At 34.2% G+C, this 27,195-nt stretch overlaps 1 non-coding gene across 1 annotated transcript; it reads left to right on the top strand.

Moving 5' to 3' along the window:
* The first annotated feature begins 18,091 nt into the window (after window positions 1-18,091).
* LOC120246303 lies at window positions 18,092-18,195 on the top strand. Its single transcript, XR_005532008.1, has one exon. It is a non-coding gene; the product is annotated as a U6 spliceosomal RNA (small nuclear RNA).
* Window positions 18,196-27,195: the final 9,000 nt, after the last annotated feature.

The following is a 27,195-nucleotide window of genomic DNA, read 5'->3' as shown; positions in this document are numbered from 1 at the left end:
GTCTGAAATCAATATACTAAGCTTCCACAATAAAAATTAGAAAAAGAAAGGCAAATAAGATTCAAAGTAAGCAGAAGAAAGTAAATAAAGAGTATAAATCAGTAAAAGAATAAAGTTATATATACAAATGTGTATGTATAGACAGATGGTGAGACAGAATGAGAATGAAATAGAAAAAGAGAAACAGGAAATCAATGAAGGTAAAAGCAAGTTATTTGAGAAGATAAATAAAATTAATAAACTTTGGCCAGATACATATTACCAATATCATAAATATGAAAAGAAAGCTCACTACAGTTGCTATAAATAAAAGATTAAAGGAGTATTATGAAAAATTACATTATAATTACTTCAATAACATGGATGACATGAATAAAATTCCTTAAAAAGAAAACCTACCAAAGCTCATTCAAGAAAAAATAGACAAAATGAATAGCCCTATATCTATTTTTAAAAAATGAATTTGTAATTAATAATTTTCCCAACAAATAAACTCCAGACAAAGTAAGACTTTACTGGTGAATTCTACCAAACAGTTAAGGAGAAATAACACCAACCGATATTTTCAGCTTATTCTAAAGCCAGTGTTACTCTGATACCAAAACCAAAGAGATTACCGAACAAACAAACTACATACTAATGACCCTCATGAACACAGATAAAAAATTCTTAGTCTCATTTTTAGAAAATGGAATTCAACTATACATAAGAAGGATAACACATCATAGCTAAATGGAATTTATCTCAGAGGTGAAAGTTTTATTTAACATTTGAAAATCAAACAATATAATCCACCATTATACAGAATCAAATAGAAGCATCATTTGTTATTCTCAATAGTTGCAAAAAAGGCATTTGACAAGATTTAATACCCATTTATGATTGTAAAAACCAGTAAACTAGGAATAGAAGTTATAATAGGTTGAATAATTGCTTCCTAATCACTGGAACCTGTCAATGTTATTTCATATGGCTAGAGGACTTTGCAGGCATGATCAAGTCAATGATCTTGAAATGAGATTACCTCAAATTACCTGGGTGAGCCCCAAATGCAATCACAAATGCTAATATAAGAGGGAAGTGATTTAGAGATTCTACTACAGAAGTAGGAGGGCTTTGTGATGACTTCAGAGAACTAAAGATTCTATCTCACAGGTTTCACAAATGGAGGAAACAGCCATGAGCCACAGATTATAAGGAATGGAATTTTAGAAGCTGGAAAAGGCAAGAAAACGGATTCTCCCCTAGAGGCTCTGGACACTGATGGTACCTTGGTTTGGGCCCAATGTAACTGATTTCAGAGTTCTGGCCTGAATAACTGTAAGAGAATAAACCCATGTTATGTAAGCCACCAAGTATGTAATAATATGTTACAGCAGCCTTAAGAAATTAATACAGAAGGGAACTTCCTCAACTTAATAAAGGGCATCTGAGAAAAACCAACAACTAACATCACACCTAATGATGAAAGACTGAATAATTTTCCCTTAAGATTGGAAACAAGACAAGGTTGTTCACTCTTATCATTTCAAAGCAACATTATACTATAGACACTAGTCAGTTCAGTAAAGGAAGAAAAAAAGGTAAAACTATAATAATAGAAAAAGAAGTAATGGTTGAGATAGGAAATCTTAGAAAATATTTTAAAAAGCCACTATAAACTTACTAATAAGTAAGTTTAGCAAAAGCATATGACTCAACCTCAATACTTTAAAATTTATAGCAAAAATTCCAAGAAAATGAAATGAAAAAAAAAAACACCATATACAAGGTGCTAAGAGCATCAAACATGTTAATTCTTAAAAATAAACCTGACAAAGATGTAGACTACTTGTATGCTAAAATCTATAGAATATTCACAGAATTAAAATAGACTTACAGGGTCATGTGGGTAGCTCATTCAACTAAGTGTCCAACTTTTAGTTTCAGTTCAGGTCATCATTTCACGGTTCGTGGGTTGTAGCCCCAAGTTGGACTCAGCATGGAACCTGTTTGAGATTCTATCACTCTCTTTATCTGCCTCTCCCTCCAATAAATAAATAAACTCTAAAGAAGACTTATAAAAGTGGAGAGATAGAACATGCTCAGAAATCAGAAGATTAAACACAGTTAAAGTGCAAATTCTTCCCAGACTGACCTGTCAAAAAATATATATATTCTTAGGTTGAGTTTGAGGGCAGCACAAAAAGAGACTGTGAAGTGGATCTACACATGGGCTATAGTTTCCCAAACTCTTGCTATAGATTCAATGAATCGCAATGAAAATCCCAGCAGGATTTTACTATGGAAATTTATTTGGAAATACAAAAGCTCTAATGTAGCTAAAGTCTGAGAAAGAAGAATAAAGTTGAAAGACAAACACTACCTGATTTGAAGACTTATTTTCAATGTCCAATAATCAAGTTAGTGAAAGACTAGTGTAAAACTAGATATATGGATCATTGGAACTATAAAGGAAGTCCTCAAAAGCACTCATAAATATATGATTAGTTGAGTTCCACAAGACGCCAAAGCAATTCCACAAAGACAGGATAATCTTTTAACAAACAGTGTTGGAACAATGTAGGTATCCACTTGGACTTAGGAAAAAAAGTCCCTAGCTTGGCAAAAAAAATTTAGGAGTAAATCTTGGGTAACATAAAGATTTCTAAATAAACACAAAAATCATGAACTATAAAAAAATTATAAAATACTAGACTTCATCAAAATGTAAAACCCTTGTCCTTTATAAGGCAATGTTAACGAAATATAAGGACAAGACACAACCAGGGAAAATACATTTGCAAAGCATATATCTGAAAAAGAACTCTCATCAGAACAAGAATCAGCAAAACAAGACCCATTGGCTAACCCTGACCAGTCATTGTTTTTGTAAATAAAGTTTTACTGATACACAGCCATACTCATCCAGTTAGGTCTTATATGTTATTTTCATGATACAAGGCCAGAGTAGGAATTGCTGCAACAGAAATCACATGGCACATAAAGCCTAAAATATTCACTCTCTGACCCTTTAAAGAAAATATTTGCCAATCCCTGATCTAAAGAACTTGTGCAGCACACCAAGACAAACTTCCAATTTTCAAACCTGGGAGAATATCTGAACTTGACTAATGAAAATATATGAATGCAAATAAACATGAAAACCTCAACATCATTAGCGATTAGAAAAATGCAAATTAAAACCATGATGATATGCCACTACTTAACCACTCAAATGGCTAAAATTAAAGATCATTCATGCCAACTAAGCAAGTGGGAAAGGAGCAAATAGAGTCCTCAGACACTGCTGGTGGGGATGTAAAATGATACCATCACATTTGATAATTTGGTAATTTCTTTAAAAAACTAAACATACACATGTTATACAACTCTGTCATTCTTCTCTAAAGAAATAAAATATGTCCATTCAAAGATATGCTTATGAATATCCACAACAGTCCAATGTTACAGTCCCAAACTAGAAATGACACAAATGTCTATCAGCACCTGGGTGGATAAACACATTGTGGTACATATATTCAATGACATACTACTTAGCAATAAAAAGAGAACATGCAATTCAATAATGAGACAAAAAATCCAATTTTCAAAAATGGGAAAATGGATGAATCTTATAATATTTATGCTGAGTGAAAGAAATGAAGAAAAACTAGATAATAAAAAAGTACATATATTTTTGTATAAAAAATCTAGAAAATAAAAAATAATCTAAAATGGCAGAAAGCAGATTAGTGGGTACATGGGATGTAGAGAGAGAAAATAAAGGAATGATTACAAAGGGGCATGAAGAACTTTTGAGTGATAGAAATGTTCATTATCTTTTTTTAAATTTTTTATGTTTACTTATGGAGACAGAGAGAAACAGCATGAGTGGGGGATAGGCAGAGAGAGAGGGAGACACAGACTCTGAAGCAGGCTCCAGGCTCTGAGCTATCAGCACACAGCCCGACGCGGGGCTAGAACCCACAAACTGTGAGATCATGACCTGAGTCAATGGTGGACACTTAATCAACTGAGCCACCCAGGTGCCCCAGAAATGTTTATTATCTTGACTGCTGTAATGATTTCATAGAATGTACCATATGTCAAAACCCATAAAATTTTACACTTAAAAATGCCACTTTGTTGTCCATCAATTTTGCCTCTATAAAGCCATACAAAAAACGGAAAATTTTCTGGAATATTTCCATAGCCATGATTCCTCCATAGATATATTTTTGGAGTGTTATTTGTAACAGAAAAATAATTACAGTGACATTTGGCCTAGCTACTCATATTGTTGTCTGAGAAGCAGCAGCTTTGGCACTGACCAGGAGCTTGTCAGAAACACTGAATTCTTCCAGAAGCCCAGCCACCACCCCAGAGCTTTTGGTCAGAATATGCATTATGAAAAGGTCTCCAGGTGACTTACATGCACATTAAAGTTTAAGAAACACTGTTGAAGAGACGACAGCTTTGGTTCAACTGAAAAGTAAAAATCAATACATATATCTCATCAGAGATGTAATTTAAAGGATTTCCTTTATCACACCCTGGGTATTACTAGATAATTCTAAAATACTCTTGGATTCTGATCCCGTAGTCCCATGTCATTGCCTACTTTCTATTGGGGCTTCTACCATTTTCATACATGTATTTTCCTCTAGTATCACCCTCCTTTGTATTCTCCCCACACTTAGGCATATGTGTTCATATTCTCATAGAGAATGTGAAGTGTCTGTAATCTCTTTAAAATTATATTGGGCTCCCTTGCCTCCATTTCTATCTAGGATTCTTGTGCATTGTGGTCAAATGGAACAAAAGGTGGTTTCAGACGATCAGTCTCCTGACTTGAGTAGAAATCTCTGAAATGAACTCAGGAAACTGACAAAAATAAGTGAAGAGAAAAAAAACAACCATGTAAACAGCTGCCCATTTAATTCTCTTTATTTTTATTTTTTAATATAATTTATTGTCAAATTGGCTTCCATACAATACCCGGTGCTCATCCCAACAAGTGCTCTCAAAGCCCATCACCCACTTTCCCCTCTCTCCCACCCCCCCATCAATCCTGTTTGTCCTCTGTATCCAAAAGTCTCTTATGGTTTGCCTCCCTCCCTCTCTGATTGTAACTTTTTTTCCCTTCCCCTCCCTCATGGTCTTCTGTTAAGTTTCTCAAGATCCACATATGAGTGAAAACATATGGTATCTGTCTTTCTCTGACTGACCTATTTCACTTAGCGTAATATCTTCCAGTTCCATCCATGTTGCTGCAAATGACAAGATTTCATTTTTTCTCATTGCCAAGTAGTATTCCATTGTGTATATAAAGCACATCTTGATCCATTCATCAGTTGATGGGCATTTAGGCTCTTTCCATAATTTGGCTATTATTGAGAGTGCTGCTATGAACATTGGGTTACACGTGCCCCTATCCTATGCATCAGCACTCCTATATCCCCTGGGTAAATTCCTAGCAATACTATTGGCTGGGTTATAGGGTACCAATGGGTTATAGGGTAAAAATTCTATTTTTAATTTTTTGAGGAACCTCCACACTTTTTTCCAGAGAAGCTGCACCAATTTGCATTCATTTAATTCTTTTTAAATCAACTTACAATCAAATAAGTATGACTCAAAGAGATGAGATAGAAATAAAGATTTGAACAGAAACTCCTAATACAAAGCAAGTGCACTGAGTAAAGAACACACTCTAAAAAAGAGAACCTTACTTTATACAAGTTTTTGTAGATTTTAGTGTGCTTTCACATTTATTATTTCATGTAATCTTTTCTATAAATCTATGATATAAGAAGTATGATTATCGCCATTTTCCAGTTTTATGATTAATCCAGCGTTACTCAGTGGGGGGATTCAAATCCTGTTCTTTCAATTTCCAGCTTACCAGCCCATGTTGCATGTATAAAATGTCCTTGCAAGAGACACTAAAGATCTCTTTCAAGTTTCACATACAAGCAGTTTAGTTAAAGACTAAAACAAACACTCTGGGGCATTTGCTCTCATGATGAGCCAAAACTGAAAGAGTTTGATATTAAAATCAAAATTGCCTTTGAGTTACAAAAGGACATAAACACATCTTTATCTCCAAAACTTCTATGGTCTTTTCACCTAAATGAAATACCAAGCAGTTTTGTTATTTTTTAAATAAATAAGTAAATAATAAAAACAAAAACAAAAAAAAAAACTGGGTAGGAGGAATTTTTTTTTAATCTGGAGAGTTGTTTTTTTTTTTCTCCCACCAAGTAGTTAATTCTAGTCAGTTCCAGATGTCATATTTTAAAAGGCACTGCTCTCAGACTTCTTTCTACTAACTAAAGAAATCCCCCTTCTTTAGGTAAATTTACTGTATTTCTACTACCTTTCATTCTGGAGTCAGCCATCTATTGTATCCTTTTTATTTTTTTTTTTTTTAACTTTTCTTAAATGATGGTTCTCCTTGATTTCTTATTAAGAGCTTTGACAAAAACAGATAAAAATGACACCTAGAAAAAAACATTGCTGCTCCTGGGAGTCATCAGATTTCAAATTTAAACTTGGAAAAGTATCTGAAAGAAGCCAAAATGATCACAGAGCAAGCACAAAGATAAATGTTCCTTTTTCTTCTTCTCTTTTAGTTTGAGGGAAGGAGATTATTTTGTTTTGTATTGTTTTGTTTTATATTTGGTCAGCTGGCATACTGCACAGTTAATTTGAGGTTTTTCCCCCTTTCTCATTTCAGTTACTTTAGATGTGTCCTGCATTAGCTTTTCTTGAAATCTTGAAGGGAGTTGGCCTCCATTCCCCAATTGAAACAATAGTTTCTCTCAATTGACAGTGCCAGCTACATATATTATCTGTCCTGTTCCCAGCAGGGACATTCCAGTGACTGCTTAGAAAAATTAGTCACATGGATTTTTAGATTGGGGAGGGGGTGGCTAGCTTCAGTTGTCATCTTTAATTTGTGAGAAAATTGAACTGTTACTCTCTTTTCATGTCCCCCATTTACCTATTTTAGACTTTTGTAGATGCTTCACCTTTCCTTCATGACAGCTGAGAATGAGCCCATGGCTGGAATCCTCCAAGAACTGGGGACACATTTAGCCTGTTAATGCTTCTTTCTTGGCCCAATTCCACTTGGGCTAATTACATTCTGTTTAAAAAAAAAAAAAAAAACTCTGCATTTTCATTTGGAGATGAAAAAGATTGTTTTTCAACCTCCTCTTCTGAGCTTTAAAACTCTCCCCTCAAAAGCCCAGCATGGATCCATCCAAAGTTGCCTAAGGACAATTCCCAGAGTGTGGGAGAATCCAAAAGAACACAGCTAGTCTCAGAGGATAAAGTGGGAATCCTTGCACCCACCCCAAAATCAGTATTCAAAGAAAAATATATGATTATCTGGCTACAGAAGTTTGCCCTTTGCTTTAAAAGATATACTTCTTTACCAAGGGATAGTGATGACATATTTGAGGATCCACACCAAATACCATCCAAGAGAGACAAGAATTCCCTGGAAACACATTGTCTGTTTCTTTTTTGAAAATGAAAAGCATTGCAAAGTAATCCAAAAAGTCAAATTCCTATAGTTCCTAACCTCATCTTTGATGTGACATGTTGCATGCTCCAAATATGTCTAGCAGGCCACATACAGTCATTGAAATATATAGATCTTATCATGATGTCTCTTTTTTGCTACAATCTTTATAACAAGAGTTCTTCACTTTTATTTCAATTGAATGAAACAATGTGACATTTGCCCTTATTTTAGCTTTATTTCAGAAATTTCTAAAACACTTGTCTCTGCAAGATTTCCTTGATGTTAAGGCACAGTAAATTGCTCTAGGCTCTGCTGACTCAACATTTACACATTTTTCTTCTGATGAAATATTTGTTTGCTTTAAAACCAAATGATGTAATGTAGCTAAAACAATATAGAATTATACTAATTATGGTCCAAGTTGACAGATTTAGATGGAATCCTACTTTGTGTCTGTTCTTGTAGTATATATAGTCATTATCTATCAAGTATTCACACGTAGTTTGGAAATTTTCACACCAACTGTCAAAACTCCAGACCAGCAACTTCAAAAAAGAGAGAGAGAGAGAAAAACTTCAAAAGACTTACAGGTTTAGTTCATACAGCACCACCAAGAAGGGATCATGAACACATTTATTTTGCTAGTCTTTGTGACTAGAAAGTTCCCATCATTACACATGGGAGAAGCAGAAGAGAATACATCTTTTTTTTTTCTAAGTTTTTATTTTAATTCCAGTATATTTAACATACAGTGTTAGTTTCAGGTGTACAATGTAAGTGAATCAACAATTCTATACATTACTCAGTGCTCATCATGAAGTGGGGGGCATACATCTTAATTTTAAGATTCATGGGTGGGATAAAAATAGGTTCATAGAAGATTTCTTGTTGGTGTCACACTTTCTATTATGATTTTGGTATAAATATAAAATCATATTTGTTTCTGTCTCATATATAGCCTTTAGAGATAGGAATGAATCACAGTAGAAATAGATTTTTTTTCCCACAGATATCAATGATGATAAGGCCTTAGGGAATATAGTTGTAGGTGACAAGAAGGAAGGGAGACACTGAGAACCCTCCCAATTTTCAGTTAACAATAAGCTTTTCTTTGAGCAAAATAAATCAGGCAGAGAAGGACAAATATCATATGTTTGCACTTATAGGAGGATTAGGAGGAACTTAACTGAGGAACAAGGGGGAGAAGAAGGGGGGAAATGGTGGGGGAAAGGGAGAGAGGCAAACCATGAGACTCTTGAATGCTGACAAAAACTGAGGACTGATGGATGTGGGGGGGAGGGAGGGATGGGCATGGAGGAGGGCACTTGTGGGGATGCGCACTGGGTGTTATGTAGAAATTAATTTGACAATAAACTATTTGTAAAAAAAAAAAAAAAACAATAAGCTTTTCTTATACCAAAAAAAACCCACAAGTTACACACAAAAAAATCTTACTAAGCTCAATGAGAGGGTAGAAAAGTGGTAGATGAGCTTACATTCAGAAGAATGAAAAATACTCTATTTGTGATTATCATGAATCATAGATCATATAGACTGCTCCTAGAAGACAGCCTAATAAGGAAGGGTATTTTTTGCTTGTGTAACAACATAAGCCCTTGACTTTGGCAGCTCTGGAATCTATACCTCAAGAAAAAAAGGAGCCAAGTTAGGTGTGTTCATAGAAAGGCATTCAGAATGAATAAGTGATGAACTTCTATTTAAGGATGGAAAACTTAGATAACTTTATCTGAAAATGTAAATACATTTTTAAAAGTAGCTAAAATTACAAAAATATTTAAAGAATGCAGAAAGTCTTAAAATACTGGATGTAGACGTTACTTGATATTTGAAGGGAGCAGGATTAATAAAATAAAAGAAAAAAATATTTTTCAAAGTGTATAGTAAATCTGTGATATTCATGATTCCAAGAAATAGAAAACAGTCTATGCCGTGGATGGATGTGGATTACTACCTTAAGATAACGGCAAGCAACAGAAATTAGCAAAATAGGTTTGTAAAATTTAGTTGTAGTCCTGAGCCTTTTATACCTATATTATAAAGATCAGTTACCATGCTCAACTTAAATACCTTAGTTTTACTCTCAAAAAAAATATGAAAAAAAAAAAAAAGATTTGACCTAGGATAGCTTAAGTTTTGTAGAATTCTAGGGCCTTCATCTTTGGGACAAAATTCTGAAAGTAATAGAGGCATTGAAAAACAATAGTTGAAGGAATACAGAGAAATAGAGCGTGCTGAAGGACAGAAATTCCAGGATGCTATAGACTCCACTGAATCTTCATTGCTGTCTCAACACTGGTCCTTAAGGCATTTATTGAACATGGAAGAATCCCAGACACTTCACAGATATACTTCCTCTTCTATCCAAATTATAAAATGTCAAGATTCTTTCAGTAGTCCTGTCCTACATTTTTTAAGTTTCTAAGAATACATAAAGCGATAGCCAGACTTTCTCTTCCTAATATAAAGTGCCAACCTCCCTCTGAGGGACCAGAGTCTATATAAATTGGCTTTTAGCATTTTCTGTTACTTTCTGAATCCCACTAAAGATAACAAAATGAATGCCTAGTAAGACTAAAGCTATATAGGCTCCTTAGTTATTTTCTTAGTTATTCTGACAAAAGATAAATTTTTTCTTCTTCTCATACCGGAAAATTTGACACAAAGAACTGATTTCCACTTCAACATGTAATCACAGTAGAAGAAGCTACAGGTTATTTGTTGATCTTCTCAGCTACTTAGGACTCTTTAAAATGACGTAATTTTGATAGCAGCAACAACCCAAGAGGACAAAAGAAAACGTTGTAATGTCAGTGACCCCTGATGCTGGGGAACACAAAAATTTAGGATTTAAAGTGCCAACATGCTTTAACAATGTCATCGTCACCCTATTCTTTTATTTCACTTACTTGCTCAATTTTAACTACATTATTTAGCTGATTCTACACAACAGCAAGTGGAAATTTAAACACTGCCATTTGGGACAAAATAAACTATCTTTCATGAGTGATGTAATTATTCCAAATTCTAACTATACAGCAAAGGATATACTTGAATGAATGTTGGCTTGAATATTTTGGCTTCAATTTCAACTTTTGTAATAGCTGCAGCAAAATTTTCCTACCTAAATGCTTTTAAAGGCAGAATGTCTTCATAAAAAAGAATTGGGTATCTAGACATTCCCTAGAAGCATAACAATCACAAGTGTCCAAATGCAAGTTTTCTCACTTATATGGAGTAGAATTTGAATATAACACAGCTGCTTAGCTTTGAAAGATGTGGGCATAACTACTCTTGTTAGGGCTCTGTGACTCTACCTGCTTGACATATGTCATATTGGGCTATTGTGAGAGAATCTATGAAGGAAAGTTGATAAAGTGACCCCTGTTTTTCATATGGGTTGATCTGATTCAGCTGTTTCTGGGTTATAAAACCCAAGAGAAACTGCACTAAGATGAGGACAGAAGAATCACGGAGAACTCAGATACATACACACACACACACACACACACACACACACACACACGGACTGTGGACTGGCAAACCACAAGATTAACATTTTAGGCAAAGTGGCATCTTGGAAGGCTATACAAATGACAGAGTAAAAGGCATAGTCAAATGACAAGTTCAAACAGAAAAAAATATGAAGAAAAGAAAAAAGTAAATAAAAAATGCATGTAAAGGAAGGTGCTAGCAGTAAGCTAGCAGTAAGCTTCCCAAAAAGCAGAGGTAGCAGAAACCTAACTCAGAGCAGTCAGAAGCATATGGAAAAGTGGTAAGAAAGCTAAATTAAATTATGATCTAAATTAGCTCATGGAATTAGTCACTAATAAATTTGTCTACACAGAATTGGTGACAGCCTCTGTTCTCCTTCCCACTTTGGAATAATTCCCTGCAGGATAAAGGATAAAGGGAAAACCAATACTTCCCAATAATGTACTACAGGCTTGGCAAAATGCCATATAAACAACACGCTGTCTTGTTCAATCCTCATAATGATGAAGGATGATGGGGTTTGGGTGTGATGGTGGGGTTTGGAGGCTACTGCTGACAAAGAATTCTTGACGATGTCCATGGTGCAAATAGGTGTTTTTATTAAAGCATGGGGACAGGACTCATGTGCAGAAAGAGCTGCACTGCGGTTGTGACAGGTAACTGATTATATACCCTGGTTGGAAGAGGGTTAGGGACAGCATAAGTCTCTAAGGAATTTTGGAAGCAAGGTTCCCAGGACCTTGAAGGGCTAGCTGTTGTTATGAAAACACCATTTATTACCATTTAGTTATGAGACCTTTCAGGTGTATATCAGGGGGCCATAAGTTTGGACTATGATTGCCAGCATACATCTTGGGGGAGTTGAGATTAAGGAAGTTTCCAAAAGAATTTTTATATGTTAAGTAAGATCCTGGGGGGCCAGGATAATGTTAAGCCAAGATTCCCTTTTGCCCCTAACAAAGTGTCATCACTGAGGCAGCTGAGCTCCTAGAGAGAGGCCACTCTGCCTGTTTCAAGGACTTATCACTGGACTGTAGGAAAGTAAGGGAATTTTTCATTTGCCCTCATTTCCCACATCACCATGGCAAGCACTTAAACTCTTTTCCTTTGTTCTTGGGTAGCTGGGAGTGTCCAAGGAATATCACACATATTCCACCTGGAGGGGTAGGGAGGATGGTGCCAGCTGGTACTTTGCCCTCAGTGTGCATTATTCTCCCTCATCAAAGGGTAAGGATGCTTTGGAGTGGTCTGTGGAGGTGGTAGATACACTGTACAGAGATTATCAAGAATGCCCATTCCCCATTAGAAGTAAGAAGTAAACAATGATTTGCCTGGATACTTCTAATATGATAGGTTAGAAAATCTGTTTCAATCCTGAAGTAGAATTAAGGAAGAAGGTGCAATCTGATGAATCCTACTTTAGAAATGAAAGCTGAAAACAGAAGTCAAATATGGACTTCAAGATAGCAGGAAAGGAAATGAGCTGGGGTCTCTACAAGAGGCACAAAAACTATGACAAAATAACATTTTTTAAAGCTTTCCAATGTTCCCATGGCCTGTTTGTCATCTTCTTTTATGAAGTGACTAGCTTTAAAGCAAAAAAAAAAAAAAAAAAAGCCTTCTCATTTTAGTTATAAAATAGATTAATATTTCAAGAACCTGTGTCTAATTTTGGAGAGGGTAAAGACCTCTCCAAAAGCAACCCACAATACCACCAATGGATATTTTCTTTGCTAAAATGTGGGAGGAGGGGCAGGAAGAGAGGTGGGGAGAGATGGAGAGAGAGAAGAAGAAAGGGAAGGAGGGAAGGAAACGCAGGCTCCAGAACCAGAAGCAAAAAGAATAGACCCAAGGTTTAAGGCTTTGTCCGAGGTCTGAACAGAACAATCTGTGAACTGTAACCCATGAAGCTGACATGACACTATATTTCTGTTGAGAAAATTTAGGCTCACAGAAGTTTTGTGATCAGCCGAAGGTCACACACCTAGTAAATGATGGCGATGGAATTCAAGAATAGCTGTGATTCACTCCAAATCCCATAATTATGCTCCGTCATCACAATGACTGGCAGCTAAGATTTTTAAGCCAAGAATGAGAAAATGGAGCCATAAGAAATAAATGCTGCAATTGGAATATGCAGCAAAAAAGTTACTTAACATATATTAGTTTAATCACTTTAATTGAAAAAGAAAATATTATACAATTTAACAAAATATTGCACATTTATTAGTCTAATGAAGTACAATTTGTGGAAGAATAAGATGTTAGTGAAATACCTTAATTTACCATGAGAAAAAATTATATGCCTGACATAAATAAGCAAAAACTCTTGAGAAAGAGGTTGATAAGAATTAAATTTTGTTGTCACTGAGTGGGGTCTGTATTATAGCCCATTTTTATTATATTTGAGCTTTACTGGACATATTCACTGTAGTTCGGGGAATACAAAAGAACAATGATATAGGGTTCTGAGTGTTAGTTGTTTTAAGATCTATAATAAATCACCTCAAGGAATGTCTGGCCCTGAGTTTTCTAACTTACAAAAATGAGGCACTTGGCTAGATCAGTGGTTATCATATTTTGTTTTGTTATAGAACTCCTTTTTTCCAAATAAATTCTTCAGTTGATTTCAAAAAAGTACTGCTGATAAAACTGCAGCATGACAAATAACAAAAAAATAAAGATTTTTTTCCTTAAGCTCTCAGATTTATGTTTTAGAAAAGGCTTAACCTTAAAACAAGTGGAAAAATGATACAAAAATGAAATATAGTTCAGCATTTCACATATTGTATTCCAAAACATCCTAATTCTTGGAAGTAGTGTTTTAAAAAGAATTCTCTGGCTAATAATATCACTGGGTGATGAACACCACATCTCCCTTTTACAATATGTATATCATGTCAAGAAATCAGTAAAATTCTGCAGCAAATAAACTTGTTTAACTTTGCTTTTTCTATTCACATGCATCACAAGTGACCTCAGGTCACTTTTGTTTTTTTCTACCTGAAGTGAATATTCCAAGGAGCATGCTTTTTAATATGGATTACAAGTTCATGAATTCCAAGAACCCCAGTCTAAATACCTTGGCCTACTTAAGGTTCTGAAATGGTACCCACTATACATAACCATTCAATGGATATCATTTCCATGAATGTAAAGTTGAATTCCACAAGCACAGAGTTAACTGAGTACAAACCATGACATATGTAAGGTATCTTTTAAAGGAGGAGAGAAGCTGTTGATGATAGAAAGGATATTCAAAACTCTTGAGGGAAACAAATCTGAGATGATACAGATACACAACCAAAATAAGGGAAATATCTTGAAAATTCTTCTGTCTTCCCTTTTTTTTCCTTGGCTCTAATCTAACTAAGATTTTGTCCTATTGATGCATCTTCTCTCCACTTCTCAGTCTTAGCCTTAATTAAGATCAGAAGAGAAAAAAATCTAAAAAAAAAAAAGAAGTGATAAAATCTCAGAAGCTGCCACACCTCACCCTGCTCATCTCCTAGACATGGTCATTCCTACTACACTGTCCTTATCAGCTCTTATTCTAGATTCCATAATAAGAGTTTCTCTCATCCCATAGCCAGTGCCTTTGGTGAAGCTCCAGCATGACCTACAACTGATCTTCCACCAAAACATGCATTGATGTTCTTTAAGCCCTTTTTGCACCGATTATCTTCCACCTCTAAAATCATTAAGTGAAAGGAGAAGAGTGATACCACATAGAAAAGACTGCTATTGCCTTATTTCTACAAATGGCAAATAAATAATGAGAAAAAACTTTACGTTGTTTTAGAAATGGACCATAAAGAAAAAACACTGTTTTTCTTCTATATTAAACCATGATGAACAGAAACTTTACTTCTAAGCCATGGATGGTTCTGTCAAAGAAAGCAGGTGAGAAATGAAAGAAAGACACACACACACACACACACACACACACACACATATACATACACACACATATCTGTATATATAAGGGGGGGTAGAAAGGAAGGGAGGGAGGGAGGGAGGAAGGAGACAGGGAAGGGAAGGAAAGGGAAAGAAAGAAATTATAATCAGACTCCAGTGCCAAAAACTGAATTTTCTCCCCAACACTTCAGCTGCTTAAATCACTAAACTGGCTCTGGCGGTACCCACAATAATTAATTTAGAAAGATTTCCCCTTCCTCTTGCTAAAAGACAGGAGTGTTCGGGAAACTTCTGAAATTCAATCACAGCAAAAGAAGATGCACTATTGCCATCCCAAATAGAAAATATATGTTTTTGCATAGGGACATTTTAGGATGCAGTGTTAAATTTCACAGCATTATTGACTCAATACTTTTGGTATACACTGTGACTGGTGAGCTAGCCTTAGGACTGAAACTCCAGCTGTGACATGATTCTTACCCTTTTGGAACACAACCTGCTTGTGAAATGGAGACTGCACTTATTTTCAGCAAAGAAAAGTACTGAGATTTATCTAATCCAGAATGGTTTAAATATAGAAAATGTTCCAAAGGATAGCAATCAAAATGATGAATGAGTTAGACTGTTTTATTCATGTGGAAATACAAATGAAGTATAAATTACCCAAGACAAATTTGCTAAGTAAAATAGTGGGGGAAACTGTGTGATGGTCTGCAGAATGTGAAAGGCACAGACCTCAAGGCTAGAGAAATAACTTAGTATGATTCAAGGGTCAGTAGTATGGATAATGAGAATGTTCAGAGTAAAACAGAAGCTTCCTCCCTGTTGAAAGAGTAGAGAAACTACACTAATGTGAATGTGGTCTAGGAATCCAAAGCAGGTAAAGACTTAAGAATAAACTCTAATACAATATTAATACTCATGTCAAAGGCGATAAAACCACATAATTAGGGAGCCAATAATAATTCCACCAGATTATCTAGATATGTCATTTGACCCTTTGGGGTCATCTCCTTCCATAAATATTGGACTCAACCAATTTGTTACTAACTTCTCACCACTGGAAAAGTCATTGGAAACATCAATGTTTAGGTGGCAAGTTGCTTGTGCTTTTCTCTGGGCATCTAAAAAATCAGTAGATGCATGATAAGCAGTTTAAAAATCACAATATAGTTTCTTCCCAGTGACAAATAAATAGCAATCCCACATATCCTTAACAGTCTCCAACATTGCCCAACAGAAATATAGTATCAACAACCTATGTAATTTTAAATCTCCAAGTAGATATGTTAAACAAAAGAAACAAGTATAATTCATTAATTAATACATTTTATTTAACCCAATATATAAAAAATATAGTTTCATCTTGTGGCACTAGCCACATTTCAATGCTAAGTAAGCACATGTGGTCAGTAAACCATATTATACACCACAAGAACTAAGAGAAAAGTAGAGGTTTAAGACAAAGAAGAAAAATGTGTGCATGGGTCAATGAAGAGACATTCTTTTCAACACATAGGTTATGAATAACATCAATGTACTGAACACCTTTTAGGTAACTTTACTGAGAAGGGGAAGGAGGACCATAGGCAGTACGTGTGTGGTGAAGTGAGAATATCATCAAAATAAAAATTAACTTGTTTATGTGATTTGGAGATGGGTTAATTTTTAATAAAGTTATTTTTTCATATCTCCCTAAGCAATCAATCAAAAATATATCAAAACATAATTTTAAAAAATCTTACAACTGGCAACTGCAATGATGTTAAGATGCTGTGACAAGAAAATAAAATGTTACTATGAAAATTTATAAATAAAATTGTCAAGGATAGCACTCCTATTAAGCACTTAAAAACATTTATAGGACAGTTGAAGATGTGTAGATTTAGAATGTCAGTTGCAGATCATCATTCAGAATTATACCAACAATTTATTTCTTTATTTAATAAAATTTTCTTTAGTATTTATTCTATTCCAAAAGCTTTCATAGGCTCTGTGGATGCAACAAAAGCAAAAATAGGTAAAATCCATGCTCCTCAGGAGCAAATATTCTAGGATAGATACATAAATTCATTTTCTACCAAAGCTTTATTAAACAGTTTTTAAAGAACTTCTGTTTTCTATTGCCAACTAATACAACCTAGAATTTGTTCTCTTAAGGGAAAGTATTCATTGACGGTCAGACTCAAGACCTGGAACCTGCTTTATTTATCATCTACAGCAATACATAGCTGAGTGCCTCCTATATTACTTAATGATGGTAATGAATTAATTGAATCAAATTGAAATAAGTCAAATTTAATTTAATTCAAAGGAATAAAATAGGTGTTATTGTATTGCTACAAATCCTAACTCAAAAACCAGGAACATCTTCATTAAAAATTATTACCAAAACCAAATGAAAACTGTAATTACAAGAAAGGAAAACTACAGACCAGTATTTCTCATGAACATAGACAGAAAAATCTTCAAAACAGTATTATCAAATCCAACAATATATAAAAAGAATTATATGCCATGACTAAGTAGGATTTATTCCAGGTATATAAGACTGGTTCAAAAAATATTAATCAATTAATGTAATCAATCATACAAACAGGCTAATGAAGAAAATTGACATGATTATATCAACTGATATGAAAAATATATTTTGACATATCCTAACATCTAACACTAATCCATGATAAAAACTGTAAGGAAACTAAGAATGAAGAGGATCTTCCTCAACTTGATAAAGAACTTCTATAAAGAACCCACAGTTAAAATCACATTCAATGGTGGGAAACTAGAGGCTTACCACTAAGACTGAAAACAAGGAAAGGATATTCCCTCTCATAACTTCTATTCAACATTATACTATAAGTCCCAACTAATACATTAAGACAAAAAAAGTAATAATAAAATGCATACAGTCTTTGAAGTAAGAAATAAAACTGTCCTTGTCTAGAGAGGACATGATTGCTACATAGAAAATTCCAAAGAATCAACAAAAAATTCCTGTAATAAATAAGTGATCATTGCAGAAGTACATAATACAAGGTTAATATACAGAGGCAATCGCTTTCCATATACCAATGATGAAAAAATGGAATTTGAACTTTAAAATACAATACTATTTATGTTAGCGCCAAAAATAACGTAACAGTGCTTACTTCAACAGCACATATACAAAAGTTGGAATGATACAGAGATTAGGAAGTTCCCTGTGCAAGGATGACATGCAAATTCACAAAGTATTCCATATAAAAAAGGAAAAAGAAAATAATGTAATGTTAAGAGATAAACCTAACAAAATATGTACAGCATTTATATGAGAAAAATTATAAAAATCTGACAGAAGAAATCAAGGAGTATCTAAATAAATAGAGAGATATTCTATGCTCATGGATAGGAAGATGCAATATTGTTAAGATGTTAATTCTTCCCAACTTGATCTATAGCTTCAAGGTAATCCAAATCAGCATTTCACCAAGTTATGTTGTGGATATCAATAAAGTCATTCCAAAGTTTTTATGGGATGATGAAAGACTCAAAATATTTCAACACTATATTAAAGATAAAGAATGATTTAGAACGGGCGCCTGAGTGGCTCAGTCGGTTGGGTGTCTGACTTCAGCTCAGGTCATGATCTCACAGTTCTTGGATTCAAGCCCCGCATCAGGCTCTGTGCTGACTGCTTGCTCAGAGCCTGAAGCCTGCTTTGGATTCTGTCTCTCCTTCTCTCTCTGCACCTCCCTTGCTCACACTCTGTCTCACTCTGTCTCTCAAAAACAAATAAATGTAAAAAAAATTATTTAGAAAACTGAAATGATCTGACTTCAAGCCCAAATATAAAGCTACAGTAACCAAAGGGCATGGTTTTAGCAAAAGAACAGACACATATATCAATGAAAAAAAACACAGGACCCAGAAATAAGCCCACACAAATAAATCCAAATGATCTTTGACAAAGAAGAAAAGGCAATTAAATGGAAATAAGATACTCTTTTCACTAAATGGTCCTAAAATAATTGAACATCCATCTGCAAAATAAATCTAGATAGAGGACTTATACCTTTCAAAAAATTAACAACTCAAAAAGATCACAACTTAAATGTAAAATAAAAAAACTATAAAATTTCTAGATCACATAGGAGATAATCTAGGTGACCGTGGTGTGATAATGACTCTTTAAAACACCAAAAGCATGATGATCATAGAAAAAAAAAAACAACAGTAAGTTGGTCTTGTTAAAATTGACAACTTTTGCTCTGTGAAAGACGCTAAGGGAATAAAAAGGCACCTACTGTGAGAAAATATTTGCAGAACACATATCTAATAAAAGACTTGTATCTAACATGTGCAAACAATTCTTAAAACTCAATATAAGAAAACAGCACAATAAAAAATGCTAAAATGATCTGAACCTCCTCAAAGAAGATATACAGGTGGCAAATTAAGTATATAAAGATGCTCAACATTATTTTTCATTAGGGAGCTTCAAATTAAAACCACAAGGAAATGCTTTTACTAGAATGACTGAAATCAAAAAAGCTGATAATAGCAAGTGCTGACAATCAAGTGCAGCAACAGGAGCTCCTGTTCATTGCTGGTGGGCGTGTAAGATGGTACAGCCAATATCAAAGACAGGTTGGCATATTCTTATAAAGCTAAACATAGTATTACCATACAGTTCAGCAATCGTGGTCCTAGCATGTACTGATTCAGTACAAAAGTTTATGTACACCAAATTATCTGCACTCAAATGCTGACAGCTGCTTTATTTAAAATTACCCCAAATTGGAAGCAACCAAGTTATTCTTCAACAACTAAATAAACAAAGTGTAGTCCATCCAAACAAGACTATTATTCAAGGATATAAAGAGATGATCTATCAAGCCATAAAGGACATGGTGGAACCTTAAAGGCATATTGTAAGTGACAGAAGTTAGTCTAAATGATGCTACATATTACATGTCTCCAATTATATCACATTCTGGAAAAGATAAAATAAGAGTGACAGATAAATAATCAATGGTTTCCAGGGCTCAGGGTGAAAGTAATGAATAGGTGAAGCACAGGGGTCCAACTTTTAAAATTTAATTTAAAAAAAATAGCTGATGAAGGTTGAAGTGACACAGGCACCAACTAAAAGATCCCTCAAAGATCAAAGCTGTAACAACTGGAGTAATAAAATAGAGTAGTATTGGATTATAACTCAAAGATTAAAGTAAGTATCCATGAGTCCATACTGATATAAACAAATGATTAAATAAATTAACAATGAGATAGAAAAGACAAATCTCTCATGCAGAAGAATTCTACATAAATTATTTAGATACTCCATCTTAAAGGTGGAGAAGAATAATTCCCCATCTTTAAGTGTGGGCTGCTCATGGTAACTTCCTTCCAAGAATGAAAATAGGAGGGAGAGAGGCACCTGTGTAGCTCAGTTTGTTAAGTGTCTGACTCTTGGTTTCGGATCAGGTCATAATCTCATGGTTCGTGGATTCGAGCCCCACATTGGGCTTTGCACTTACAGTGCAGAACCTACTTGGGATTCTCTCTCTCTCTCTCTCTGCCTATCTCTCTCTCTCTCTACCTCTCACCTGCTCATGTGCTCTCTCTCTCTCTCTCTCACACAAAATAAATAAACATTTTTTTAAAAAAGAAAAAGAAAATAAGAGGGAGAAACTAACAGTAAGGAAATCTGAAAGACATTACTTCTGTCTGTTGACCAAGGTCAACATCAATGGTCACAAATCATGTAGATTGTATGCACCCTTAATGAGATATGATAAAAGTGACACTTTACTGTTGTGAACTTCCTTCCCTAAACCCATAACTCCAGCCTAATTCATGAGAAAATATCCAATTCCAGTAGATGTTCATATACATCTACAATATATCTACAATATATCTGATGAGTACTTCCCAAAATTGTCAAGGTCATCAAGAACAAGGAAAGTCTCAGAAATTATTAAAACCTAGAAGAGATTAAGGAGACAGGATCCCAGAACAGAAAGGAGGAATGAGGTGAAAGCTAAGGAACTCTAGCTAAATAATGGACTTAACTTAGTTAATAATAATGTACCAATGTCAGTTCATTAATTTTAACAAATAGATTATGCTGATGTAAGATATTAACTATAGGGGAAACTGTGTGCGGGGCTGGGTGTGGGAGAAGGATGTATGGGAACTTTGTATAATCCATTCAATCTTTCTGTAATTCTAAAACTTTTCTGAAAATAATCTATTAATTAAAAATTAATATTCTGATTAACCCCTTGGCACATAGTTTAATATAAGTAAGATTAATTTTGGAACATAACTGATAACCAGACCATGGACCTTGGCAATGCCCACTAAAAGGTAAAAGAAGATGCAGTCTGAAGAAACTTGCCATCCTTACTCATTTATTATAAAAGTTAAAATACTGTAATTATCTATGAAACCATTTCTTATCAGAATATAAACTATATTTACCCTTGAACAACACAGGTTTAAACTCATTGGTCCACTTATTTGGATTTTCTTTGATAAATACAGTATAATACCATAAATATATTTTCTCTTATGATTTTCTTAGTAATGTTTTCTTTTCTCTAGCTCACTTTATTGAAAAAATACAGTATATAATATATATAACATACAAAATATGTGTTAATCGACTATTTATGTTATCTGTAAGGCTTCCAGTCAACTGTAGGCTATTTGCAGTTAAGTTTTGGGGCAGTCAAAGTTTTATGCAGATTTTTAACTGTGTGGGGGCTTGACACCTCTAACCCTCGTGTTGTTCAAGGGTCAACTATACTCATTTCCTCCACAATCTTGAAACCTAATCCAGCCATTATCCTCTTTATTTCCATTCACAGCTAATCTTAATCCACAGTTATATTCACTCTTTTTACCTCCTTATTTTCCATTTCTCATTTATAGTAATTTGGTTCTGCCCCAATTACTTACTCCTCCAAAGTCAATAATGGTCTACCTAAACCTGTAGGCACTCACCTATTATTTTACTTAATTTCTTGGAAGTATCTGACACATTATCTACTCCTCCATATTTAAAGCACTTTCTTCCCTTGCATTCATCACATTTCATTTTCCTGTTTTTCTTCTCACCTTTCTTTAACTTCTTGGTGTGTGTGTGTGTGTGTGTGTGTGTGTGTGAGAGAGAGAGAGAGAGAGAGAGAGAGAGAGAGAGAGAAACAGAGAGAAAAACAGAGAGAGAGGGATTCTTATCCTGTCCTTAAATGTTATTGTGCTTAAAGTTCAGTTAAGCCAATTCTTTTCATTCTGTTACTCTTACTGTGTGATTACCTTAACTTCTGTGGCTTTAGTAGCTACTATCTCTTGTCTAGGGCTCTCTCCTGAGCTTAGAGAGATATTATCCTACTTAATCCTCCTAAAAAACTTCTCAAATTCATCAACTTCTGTCCAGCCATAGAACTACCATCCTATTTCAAACCATCATTATCTCCTACTAGATTTCTAAAATAGCCCCTTCTAGGTACCAATATCTCCATGCCTTCTCCCTCCACTCCATTCTCTACTCTATCTCATCATTCCTAATTCAAAACACTTTAATGATTCCCTTTTGTTGTTAGTTTGAGATCCAAACGATTTAATTTTGCCTATAGATTCTTTCCTAATTAGGGTTCCCACTTAATATTCCAGTCTACTTTCCAACTTCTTCCCTACTTCTGCCTCACACCATGCTAACCTGCTTTCAGTTCCTCAAATGTCTATGCTGCTTGCTCTGCAGGCAACATCACCCTACCCCACTCTCACTGTCACTTACTCTAACTTCAGAGTTCACTTTAAATAGTCCTTTCAAGAAACCTTCTCTGAATCCTCAAATCCCAGATAGTTGCTTCTCCTACATATTGCCAAAGAACCTTTTACTTCTCCTTTAAAAACCTTTCACACACACACACACACACACACACACACACAAATTTTTAATTTCCTTATTATTTATCCATATTGCCAACTAAACCTCAAGCTCTCAAAAGGTAATAAGAATATCTGTATTATTTATTAACTCTTCCCCAAAATATCTAAGACAATAACTGATGGTCAGACAATATTTGATACATTGACTGATTGATGAAAATATAAATGAACAGTTGTAATAACTCAGAAAAAAACCTGAAAAGTAGATAATCTATTTAAACTTAGAAGTTAAAAAAAAAAGACAGAAAAAGAAAAAGACTTCTCTGGAATGAGTTACAGCTTGCCTAGTGCTTTTGATTCTAATACATGTTCTTAGAAATAGACTTGGTTTCTGTGTGTATGAAAAAATCATAAAAGAATACCCACTGTATCCCAGGTTTAAAGTAAGGATTTCCAAGAGAGTATTATTGCGTTAGGTTGCAATAGTCACGTTAATCACCTAATACCATGTTTGAACTATACATGAATGGACAGGACCAAAATTCCAAGACATCAAAGGACTCAAGTTTGATGATAATAGTTTGGAAGCAGTCAGAGAATAGTTAAGGAAGGAACTGTTAGCAACTAGAGGTTAACAGTGGGTATTAACAAGTACATATCACAGGGCCATGACTGCAAATTGAATATCGGATATATAAATAGCAATACAAGCCAGAATGAATCCCTGGCTCAAGGAGCCTTCAGACTTGACAACTGGGCTGTCCAGGAAGATTTCAAAGCTTCAAGGCACAGACATAGAATAGATAACAACATTTTAAATATTAGTAGCAGCAAAATATATAGAATAATAAATAAGGGTGAGATCAAAGTTATTCTGCCACATCTGTGTACAGGAGAAGATAGAAAAACAAAAATATGAAGTGAAAAATGTATAAAGTCAAAGATACATATAGTATTTTCTCCAAATCAGCTTTTTTTTTTTCATTTAAAAGCAACAATGACCAAATAGTTTCAAAATGTTTTAATTTTTCTTTTAATTATACTGAAAGTAAAATCCTGCAGGGGAGCCTGGGTGGCTCAGTTGGTTAAGTGCCCGACTTTGGCTGAGGTCATGATCTTGCAGTTCATGGATTCGAGGCTAGCATCACCTTCTGTGCTGACAAGCTCAGAGCCAGCTCAGAGCCTGGAGCCTGCCTGGGAATCTGTGACTCCTTTTCTCTCTGCCCCTCCCCCGGGTACATTCTGTCTCTGTCTCTCAAAAAATAAACATTAAAAAGATTTTTTTTTAATCCTACATAAAAACTACTAATATTTTACTTTTAAAATGCATAATTATCATATCTTATGTTAAAAAGAAATAGGTATCAAAATGACATTAATGATAAAGTCAATGTTAACACAACTAAAGTAACAGAGTTTCTCTTGACTTCTCTTCTAAAGTCTAAGTATTACCCATTATTGACTTTTATTTAAATGAAGATACTATCAAAAAAGTAATGGTTGCTTTTATATCATCAATTCTGAAATTCCACAATTACATCTTCTTTCACTGATGTCATCACCACTTAGGTTATTCACAAAGTAGTTGGGTTAGAAAACAACTATATTTAATTTTTCTCTCAAATGTTTTACAGAATCTAGCTCTAAGGATCCAAATCACCAGGCTGTTGCAGTTCCCCTACTTTTTTCTGTTGACTTTGACCTACCACATGTTCAACATCATCAAAAACCTCTTGAGCCCAGAAGTATGATCCAGGTTTCCTTTTTTATCTCCCATGTGTTGCATACTAATAAGAAAGGAAATTCTCATAATAAGTGCTCAAAAAGTACTTGTCTGGTAAATGAGTGAACAAGGAGTAAGAGACATCAGTCCCTAATTCTTTGCTCACCTTGTGTCAGGTATTATGCCTAGATGAAAAGAGTAGATTAGAATGTACTTGACCATCTATCTCTATACATAATATCAAGCTATTGAACTTCTAATTTCTGAAAGGTGTGAGATATCATGGCATATATATCTTTTTTTAATTCCTTTGTTGATTTACTTCTAGGAGTTCCACATTTTCTCATTATTTCTCTTTTCTTGCAACCATTTGTGCATATAATTGTTTTTAAACCATAAAGGTGCTGTTACAAATAGTGCTGTCTTTAATGAAGAAGACAGTAGTTGACAGATTAATGATATTAAATTATTTAATAACCTCATATATTTAAATAAATTATAAGAGGCACAGTTCATTTGTTTATTTTTGGTCCTCAGACTTTGTATATGCAGTTAATACATAGGAAGGAATTACAGCAAACTCATTTCTGCCTCAGGAACTAGAGTTGAGCTCTTCTCCTAGCACTGAATATTTACTGGAATTTTTATACAGAGTCAAGTGCCAATTACATTAAAACAATCTAAGCATCTTTAATATCTAAAAGCCCATCACTTGGTAAGCTGGACTCCAAAATTTATGGAAATGGTGATTTCATAGAAGCTTGCACTAACTTGTTCCCTTGTCTAATGTGCTCATTGAACCAAACAACACAAATGCAAAATTTTATGGGAAAAATTATATTAAGTAGCCATAGGTGGAAACATCTAACTTTTCAGCTGGTTCCTCTTAAAAAAAGAATAGTCATGAAATAAAACCTATAATTATGTTTATGTCCTCCAAAGACTAACCATTCTTAACTTTAGAAAACAGGTCTACCTGGTCATTTAAATTTATAAGAAATGAGAATTCACTCCCTTAATTCTCAAATTCAATTAAATTTTAATCTTTGAATTTTTCTGTCTTGGGCTTTTTTTCTGTAGTTTGACTTAATATTTTCTGGGGGTGGGGTTTTTATATTTACGTGTTTAATTTTGTTTTTACTCAATACAAATATACTCCATCTAATTTCCTTTCCATATTTCTTTGGCTTTGTAAAATAACTTAGTGCGATAGAATTTAATGGAACACATTATAGAAATACGTAAGTTTTTAGTGAGAAATTTTCACTTGGTTTTTATTAAATATATCTTTTTTAAAATTTGTAGATAAGTTTTAGAAATTACTTATTCTTGGTTTATGGATATAATACCTAATTTTCTAAAATATATTTACCTATCCAATTATGTTCTGTTTATATCAGTTGTGACATTCACTGTCATGTTATAACATAATTTTTTTTTAATTTCAGCACATAAAGATGTGCCCCATTAAGTATATCTATTCAAATTTGGATACTATAACAATAAGTACTATGACTGCTACAACCATAGAAAAAACTTTGAGTCCCATACTTGTTTTCCTTAAGCTTCTACATGGTGGTAGCTAAGTGTTCCTCTTTCAACTATGAATGTTCAAAACTGGCAGACTTAAATAAAAATTTTTAAAGTATTATTTTTAAAAATGTATTTTTCTAATTTGGAGGAAAAAAATAAAAAGAAAAAATATGTATTTTCTGAGCAGGCTTTAAAGAAATGAATCCCTTGGGTAAACTTTATTACTGACTCAAAACATTTTAATATGTTTTGTCTCTTAGCTTTGTGTTCCACATTTTACCCAATTTTAAGCTCAGGCCTGAAGTCAAAGATCCCATGGCTGCTTATGTCTGAACGGGCATTGATTTTCTTTCTCTATATATAGTTCTCTCTCCCTCTCTCTCTCTCTACCTCACCCTCCCTCACCCTGTCTAATCTCCTCTTCTTACAGGACACAAATTGTACTGCATTAGGGCCCACCCTAATGGCTTCAGTTTAACTTAATTTTGTTTCTAAAGGCTCTATCTCCAAATACATACCTCAAATACAGCACCTCATAACTGAGGTACTAGGAGGACTTAAATGGGAATTCTGGGAGAACACAATCAAGTCCATAACTACCACAAAATTCTAATCACCCAAAACTCAAAGTCTTTCTGACTCCTTTCTTTTCCTCTTTCCATTCAAATAGGTTTTGTTTAAATGCTGCTGTGACACTTTTCCCTACTCTCCATATCTACTCTAATGGAGATTTCTTATCTATACTATCACTACATCATGCTAACGAACTCACCAATACTGTCTACATATTTGCCACTATTAACTGTCAGTAATAATGCTACATCAACTCAAAAACCTATGGTGACTCCTAAATTACTGCCCAATGACTGCTTAATAATAACTCAGACTGCTTTTTAAAGATGTCCTTTGACTGCCTTTTAAGGCCTGTCCTGATCTCCTTCCGAGGAGGTCTCCACTATTATGCCCCATGACTTCTCTGTGTAACCTTCAGTCTCTAGAACAGTGTATTTTATATTGTGGGTTAAAAAAAAAAAAAAAAGATTAGTGAGTTATAAAACTAATTTTAACAGTCATTTTAGAGACCAAACAATAGGATGGAATATATCAGAATAAT

The sequence above is a fragment of the Hyaena hyaena genome, unplaced genomic scaffold (genome assembly GCF_003009895.1).
Source record: "Hyaena hyaena isolate Hyena2069 unplaced genomic scaffold, ASM300989v1 scaffold_461, whole genome shotgun sequence".
In the NCBI taxonomy this organism is placed as follows: domain Eukaryota; kingdom Metazoa; phylum Chordata; class Mammalia; order Carnivora; family Hyaenidae; genus Hyaena; species Hyaena hyaena.
Note: the sequence above shows the minus strand (reverse complement) of the source record. Positions and strands in the feature narration are given on the sequence as shown.